The sequence below is a fragment of the Pteropus alecto genome, unplaced genomic scaffold, assembly GCF_000325575.1.
Source record: "Pteropus alecto unplaced genomic scaffold, ASM32557v1 scaffold45, whole genome shotgun sequence".
In the NCBI taxonomy this organism is placed as follows: domain Eukaryota; kingdom Metazoa; phylum Chordata; class Mammalia; order Chiroptera; family Pteropodidae; genus Pteropus; species Pteropus alecto.
In genome coordinates this window covers 22646140-22654080 of record NW_006442491.1, presented here as the reverse complement: position 1 = coordinate 22654080, position 7941 = coordinate 22646140, and the positions used below count along the sequence as shown (strand labels likewise).

Sequence of the window (7941 nt, the reverse complement as noted above, 5' to 3'; positions counted from 1 at the left end):
TTAGTAATGAACACACGTTAGCCATACGCAGTAAATTCTAGGTGTGATTCTCTTCCACCTCCTTGCCCTTCTAGCAGTCTGATTTAGGGAGTGTGCCCCTTTGGGCAGATGGGGGTCTAGGGTTTCTGGTTCCCTGTGTGACCTTGGATAAATCCCTTGCACCCTTGGGCCTCAGTTTCCTCACATGTAACGTGTTGGATCGGGTCATTTCAGAGGCCTGCCCAATACTGACAGCCTGCATTTTAATTCCCTCTCAAAGTCAATGAGTGCCTTATAAAAGAAGTTTGAAAGGGGCCGAGCCTAGACCAAAAAAAGAGATCTTTAAAAAACTAAACAAAACGAAAAAAACTCTTCATTTTTCTAATTAAAAAAGTAATACATGTTTATTGTAGAAAATTTGAGGAATCTAGAAAAGAAGAATAAAGAAAAATACAGAAATATTTGTAGTTCCATTTCTCAGAGATTAACTATCAACTCCTAAGGGTAATTTTTTCAGGCTTTTATATTTATTTCATATGCATGTACATATACATATTTATAAATAGATCATATCATGTATAGTTTTATAAAATGCCTTTTCCACTTAACAAATGAGAGTTTTCCAATGATATTCAGTACCCTTTGAGCACATGAATTTTAATGACTGCATATTATTTTATCATAGTGCATCAGTTATTCCTCAAATTTGGTTTGCTTCGAATTTTCTGTGACTATAAACAAATATGTAATGAACTTCCTTGTTCATAAATCTGATTTTATGTTTTACGATACATTTCAAAAGTTGAATGCTGGATCAAATGGTATACAAATAGCTCTGGACAAAAGTTTCCATCAAGTTTTCTGGTGCTTAAAGCTGTTGAGGTAACTTTAGGGAAACTCAAGGTACTATCTTTCTGTCTTTCCTTCCTTCCTTCCTTCCTTCCTTCTTTCTTTCTTTCCTTCCTTCCTTCCTTCCTTCCTTCCTTCCTTCCTTCTTTCCTTCCTTCCTTCCTCTTCCTTCCTCTTTGTCTCTGTCTCTCTCCAAATCTTCATGTTTTCTGTACACTTTCCATAGATGGTTTTGTCAGATAAAAAAAATTTTTTTTTTTTTTTTAGGCAAGGTAACCCTGGTTGACCTCACAGATTACAAGGACCTAGTCAGCTTACAATTCCTTACTTTTTTATTTTTTACACCTACAGCACCTGTTCTTCCTAGGTGATCTCCCATCCAATTACTAACCAGGCTCGACCCTGCTTAGCTTCTGAGATCAGAGGGGATCTGGCTTGTTCAGGGTCGTATGGCCGCAGACCAGGGTAATATCTTTCTGATCATCAGGTCTTACACTCTCAAACTACAGACAAGAAAACTGCCACTAAGAAAGTGGAAAGAACTTAATCACAGCCACACTACAATATAACGTGGAGGTTAAGAGCACAGGCTCAAGAGTGAGGGAATTCAAATCTTGGTTTTGCCATTTACTCGCTATGTGACCTTGGGCAAGTTACTTAACATCTCTGTGCTCTGTCTGCTCACCTGTAACATATTTATCTCATAGGACTGTTGTAAGAGTAAATGAAGATAATCCCAGAACAACTAGGATGCTAAGCCAGACCTCTATCCTTCTGTTCTCAATTCAGTGAGATAACACATAGTGCCTGGTGTTTGGTGAGTGCTGAATGAATGACAGTGCTTATTGCTACCCCCTCCTCCCCTGCACACCACACACACACACACACACCACACCACACACATACCACACCTCTTTGAGAGATCCAGGGCTCAAATCCTTGACGAGTGGCCACTCAGTCCCATCTAGGCACCTGTGAGACAGTCACTCAGTCCCTTGAGGGGTGCAGAGCTCAGGGGGGAGGAGAAAGTCCAGAACCATGGAAATGTACTCACTGTGCCCAGCCCTGGCTCAGGTGACCTCCTCTAGCCTCTCCTGCTGATGCTTTCCTTGGTGCTTCTCCCAGATCTCCCAGAGAAGAGGCCACTTCCAGAACCAGCTCTGCCCACCTGGCGGTTTACATGCAGCAGCTTTAGCTCTGCACCCTGACCCCCTTGCAGGCGGCTAGCACTTCTGTCCTGACTCAGGTCCAGGCCCTCCTCCCTGGCTCTTATACCTGCCCAGAGGGTAGCAGGCATTGGCCCTGTGCCTGCTCTGGTTCCAGCTGGGAAAACCTGGCACTGATTATCATCTATCAGAAATTCGAATCCCACAAACACACACAAACAAGACCTTGTCACCTTCTGGCCCCTAGCTCTGGCTCCATCAGCCCAAAGAGGTGGGACACTGAATTCCTCGGTTCTAACCTGAAGCCTCTTACTACAGCTACCACGTGCCTGACTCTAAGGCCCTTCCCTTCTGGGGTATAAATGCTATAGGAAAGGGTTATGCTGTTTGGTTCTCTACCAGTCACCCCATTCTTCAGGGGAAGCCCAGGGCTGGGGGGCGGAAAGAAGCAGCCCTGCTCTGCCCTTGCTTGTTCCCCTCTCTCAGATGGGGTGATTTTTTATTTCATTGGCCTGACCTGATATTAGGGGAGATTATGCACAGGAAGCTCAGTGTTTGGCACACAGTAGGCACTCTGTCAGTGGGGGATACTTCTCTGTCCTCAGCTCATAGTGGGACTTCAGTGAATGCTGTGTTATCGAATCACAGAACTTCAAAGTTGGAAGGGGCCTCAGCCAGTCTCTGAGCGAGCGGCCTCCACCCAGGGCAGGATCTCCTGGAAAATATCCCCACAAGTGGTCCCCCAGCCTCTGTTGGGTGGGTGATCCCACTAGCTCACTCACACAGCTAAGAGACCTTAGATATTCTGCCCATGGCCAGGTCCGCTGGGCAGTTCCTCTCCAGGAAGGGTAGGATGCCAGAAGGACTTGTATTATGCAGGAAACAGGCAAGTGAAGGGCCCTGTTTTCACTTCAAACACGGCTGTTGCAATTAATGTTTAAACTGTAAACGGCTCAGGGGTCACACACCTGGCCCTCCATGCTTTCTGGGTCCCTCTCCCCACCCTGTTTCCCCCATGCTCTACACCTGAACCATTAGGCACTTTGAGAGGCCAGTGAGATTTGCCTTGCTGTCCCATTCTTTGTCCTCATGCCCAGGAAACCCCGGAATGTCAGGAATACCAATTGCCATATAATAGGCTCCTAAAAAACTTCCATGATGGGACTCTAGGCGCCAGCCAGCCAGCTGTCCCAGCTCTGCCTTGCTGCTAGCCTTCTCCCTTCCTCTTCACCAGACCACACACCGCCTCTTTCAGGACTGCAATAGTCATTGCCAGGAAACAATTTAAATGTCCAATAAAAGAGGGAAAGGTTAAGTGACCCGTGGAACATTCACTCCACGGATTATTTCTAAGTATTAAAAGTGATGTTTGCAAAGAGTTTATAAACACTTGGGGAAATGCTTCTGCTGTCCCATTAAGTGAATAAAAAGCAGGATATAAAATTGTATGTGCAGTACGGTTTCAGCTATGCAAAATAAATCTGAAAAGAAAATAACTTTTAGAATATACCCAGTGTTTGCTGGGCTGATTGGTTTCACTTTAAACTTCAAACAGGTGCATAAATGGCCTGACATACTCCCTTGCTCATCCTGGGAAGTCTGGTTTCCATTCTCCTCAAACAACCCTCACTCCTGTCTCCTCACTCTTGGGTTCGTGACTTCATTCTTCATCGAGAAAACAGAAGCCATCATCGGTCACTCCCTCATTTTCCCGACAGCCTCACCTGCATCTTACCCATCTCTTTGCCTTCCTTCCAGGGCAATGCAGAGAAGGCAAATTGGTACAACCGCTATAGAAATCAGTACGGAGGTTCCACAAAAAATTAAAGAGAGAACTGTTATATGACCCAGCAATTCCAATTCTGGGTAGTTACCCAAATAAATCCTTTCAAACGTTAGTCCCCATCCCGGGATCCATCTGTGTCCCTTTCTCCTGCCCTCAGCTCTTTCTCTGCCTCATCCAACTCTCGCTTGCCCCTCCGTCTCAATGGAACAGTCTAGAATTGGAATTGCTGGGTCATATGACAGTTCTATCTTTAATTTTTTGTGGAACCTCCATACTGTTCTCCATAGTGGCTGTACCAATTTGCAATCCCACCAATAGCGCACAAGGGCTCCCTTTTCTCCACATCCTCGCCAAGACTTGTTTGTTGATTTATTGATGATAGCTATTCTGACAGGTGTGAGGTGATACCTCATTGTGGTTTTAATTTGCACTTCCCTGATGATTAGTGACGTTGAGCATCTTTTCATTTATCTGTTGGCCATCCATATGTCCTCTTTGGAGAAATGTCGATTCAGGTCCTCTGCTTATTTTTTAATTGGATTTTTTTTGTGTGTTAAAATGTATGAATTCTTTATACATTTTGGATATTAACCACTTATTGATGTATCATTGGTGAATATAAAAGGTTGTCTTTTAGTTTGGTTGATAGTTTTCTTCGCTGTGCAGAAACTTTTTAGTTTGATATAATCCCATTTGTTTATTTTTTCTTTTCTTTCCCTTGCCTGGGGAGATATTATCAAAAAAATATTACTAAGAGCAAATCTCAAAGACTTTACGACCTATATTTTCTTGTAGGCGTTTAATGGTTTCAGGTCTTACATTAAGTCTTTAATCTATTTTGAGTTTATTCTTGTATATGGTATAAGACAAGGTCTAATTTTTTTGTATGTATCTGTCCAGTTTTCCCAACATCATTTATTGAAGAGATTGTCTTTACCCTCATTGTATATTCTTGCCTCTTTTTTCATAGATAAATTGACCGTATAGGCGTAGGTTATTTCTGGCTCTCTATTTTGTTCCATTGATCTATGTGTTTGTTTTTATGCCAGTACATGCTGTTTTGATTACTAGAGTCTTGTGGTATAGTTTGATATCAGGTAGTGTGATACCTCCAACTTTGTTCTTCTTTCTCAAGATTGGGGTCTTTTGTGGTTCCATATAAATTTTAGGATTATTTGTAGAACCAGGATTTTTAACTTCCTAGTACTAGGTCAGTTTTTCTTCTCCCTACGTGACCTCACCTGGTCCCATGGATTTAAATATTGTCTAAATGTCGATGATTCATCATGACTCCAGACGAACAGCTATCCTGGGATCCACATTCATATATCAATTGCCTGTCTGGGTTCTCCACTTAAATGTATTCATAGACATCTCAGTCAGTCTGGTTCAGTCAGTCTGAGATGTCTATGAATACATTTAAGTGGAGAACCCAGATAGGCAATTGATATATTTTTTATTTCCTCCTCCAAACCTGGTCTCTCTTACCCGTAACCACCTCCCAGCCTGTCCTATCTTATAAATCATTCCTCCTGTAAATAAAGCCCAAAACTGGGAGTTGAACTTGACTTCATTTTTCTGATTCCTCACCTCCAACCAAAGATGTCTAACTCTTTGAAGCTCCAGAACATGTCCTAAGACTACGCTCTTCTTTCCCTCTCTACTGCCTCCACGAGAGTGGAGCCACCATTATCTCTCAGAGACTGGTTCAATAGCACTTAACACATCTTTTAGCATCTCTCCTTGCCAGCTGATAGAGTGAGCTATTTGAAACATAAATTAAATGATATTATGCCCCTACTTATAATTTCCAGTGGCTCATTACTGCATCAAGAATAAAGCCCTTGCCCAGGGCATGCTTGGGCTCCTGCTATCCACTCCAGCTTTATCTTATCCTTCTTCCATTACCCATCAAGTTCCAGTCACACATACCTTTTCACTTCCTTGCACATCTATCAAGCTTGTTCCTCCTTCAGGGCTTTTGCCCTTGTTGTTCCCTCTGCCTGGAATTCTCTTACTCTGGCTCCTTGAATAACAGTTTAAATAACTCACCTCCTCTTAGAGACCTTTCTAACTACCCTGTTTAAAGCAGATTTCTCTACTAGTTTCTCTAATTCTCCCTCGGCCAGTGGTTTGTTCTTATCATGATCGATATAATGAAAACAAAAATGTTTTTTAGAAAAACCACCTCCTCTTACAAGGCTTCCAGGATTTAGTCTCCATTCAGTTCCCATTACGTTGGTCGATTTAGCAGCTTGAATGGGAGAAAACAAACTTTTTCCTCTGGGTAGTCGGCATCTTCATTTCTTACAGTCTGATATAATTCTTACAAGTATATTGCTTCATGCCTTCTTGAGAAGAGCTTTGTACAGCGCACACTGCTCAATAGTGCAACACAACAGGCTCTGAAATTGGATGGCCCTGGTTTCAAATCAGTCCCAGGCCTACTGCTTTCAAGCTGTATGACCTTGGACAAGCATTCCAGTTGTCTATTGCTGTGTAACAAACTACCCCAAAACTTAGTGGCTTAAAACAACAATATTTATTTTACAGTTTAGAACAGCTCATTTCTGCTCCACTTGGCATCAGCTGAGGCAGCTCCAAGGCTGAGGGCTGAATCATTTGAAGGTTCACTGTCTCACATGTCTGGTGGTTAGTGGGGACCAAGGCTTGCATTGTTGGCTGGAACACCTACACGTGGCCTCTCCATAAGGCCTGGGCTTCTTCCCAACATGGTGGCTGCGTTCCAAGGTTGAGTGGAGAAGGGGGAGTGGGGCAGGGTGAGGGGGGAGAGAGAGAGAGATGTTGGAGAGAGAGAGAGAGAGAGAGAGAGAGAGAGATTGTGCTGGGTGGAGCTATATTGTCTTTTATGACCTAGCCTTGGAAATGACAGTGTCACTTTTGCCATTCTCTTCTGGTTGAGGTAATCACAAAGGTCTGCTCAGGTTCAAAAGGAGGGAACACAGACCCCATCACTTTTTGTGCCAAGTGGAAGAGAGTCAATGACACATGATAAAAAGAGTAATTGGGATGAGCTAGATACCACTGTGCCTGTCTTTGGAAAATACAAGCAGTCACAGAAGTTTTAACCTTTCTGAGAGCCTCTAAAGAATTGTTGAGCACAGAGCCTGTCATAAGTAGCCATGGGTCAGGAAGCCACAGACCGTCGTCCTGCTTGCACGGAGCCTATTGCGGACTCCCAGCAGATCTCACTCCTTTTGCAGTTTCCCTAGTCTGAACTGAGCGCTAGTCCAGAGCCACTACCTGGCCCACCCAACCCCAGAAACCCTCCCCACCGAGACCTTGCCGTTCCCCAGGCTCTCCTGTGGCAAAGTAGGTGTCACCTAAGGGTGAGTGCCCACTAGAGGGGCAGCCCAAGGACTTAATCTGGCTCTGCCCAGCGGTGGCTCAGCGACAGGGAGTAGCAGAGAGGAGTGGGGGAGGTGTGACAGACAGAGGGAAATCAACAGCCGTGGAGACAGCTCTGGAAGGAAAAAAGCGATCCCCCCGCCCCACTTCCGCCACCCCAGGTCTAGGGCTCCCGAATCATCCGCAGTTTCTCTTGGGAGGGAACTTGTGAGGCTCAGTGCAACCGTCTCCAGCCCGTGCTAGCCCCCACCGGGGCCAGAACCTACTCGCCTCCGTTTTAGCGGTGTGAAGCCTGAAACCGGGGTCAGGAAGGAGGGAGGATGCCGGTCAAAGTGTGCACGGCCAGGCATGCACCCAGGGCTCCGTGGTGCCTACGCCTGTGACAGGGGAGCCGAGGCAGAAGACCTGAGCACGTCCTTGAGATGTGAGGTTTGGGTTTCATTCTGGCTCTGCCATTGCCGTTGGGCTAGTCGCGAGTCTTCCCGAGGCTTCAGTTTACGCATCTGTAAAATGGGATAATTGGTCTTGCTTTGCACCGTTAAGGGGGCGGAGTTCGCGCACGCTCCGCAGAGCGGCGAGGGGAGAGGTACCGAGTGTGTATATGGATGCTGGCACCTGCGTTCTGAGGTCCGCCCGGCCTCTGCTTGGGAGGCCCCACTCTCGCCGCTCGCGGGGCCCCTGCCAAGACGCTGGGCGAAGGGGAGGCCCCGCCGGGTGCCTTTCCCAGGCCGGCAGGGGAGGGGACAACGGCGGAACGGCCGAAGAGGGAGCCCGGGCCGCGGCAGCCCCGGC

At 45.7% G+C, this 7941-nt stretch overlaps 1 pseudogene; it reads right to left on the bottom strand.

The window, feature by feature from the left end:
* Window positions 1–1170: 1170 nt before the first annotated feature.
* On the bottom strand, window positions 1171–1289 carry LOC112471285 (annotated as a pseudogene).
* Window positions 1290–7941: the final 6652 nt, after the last annotated feature.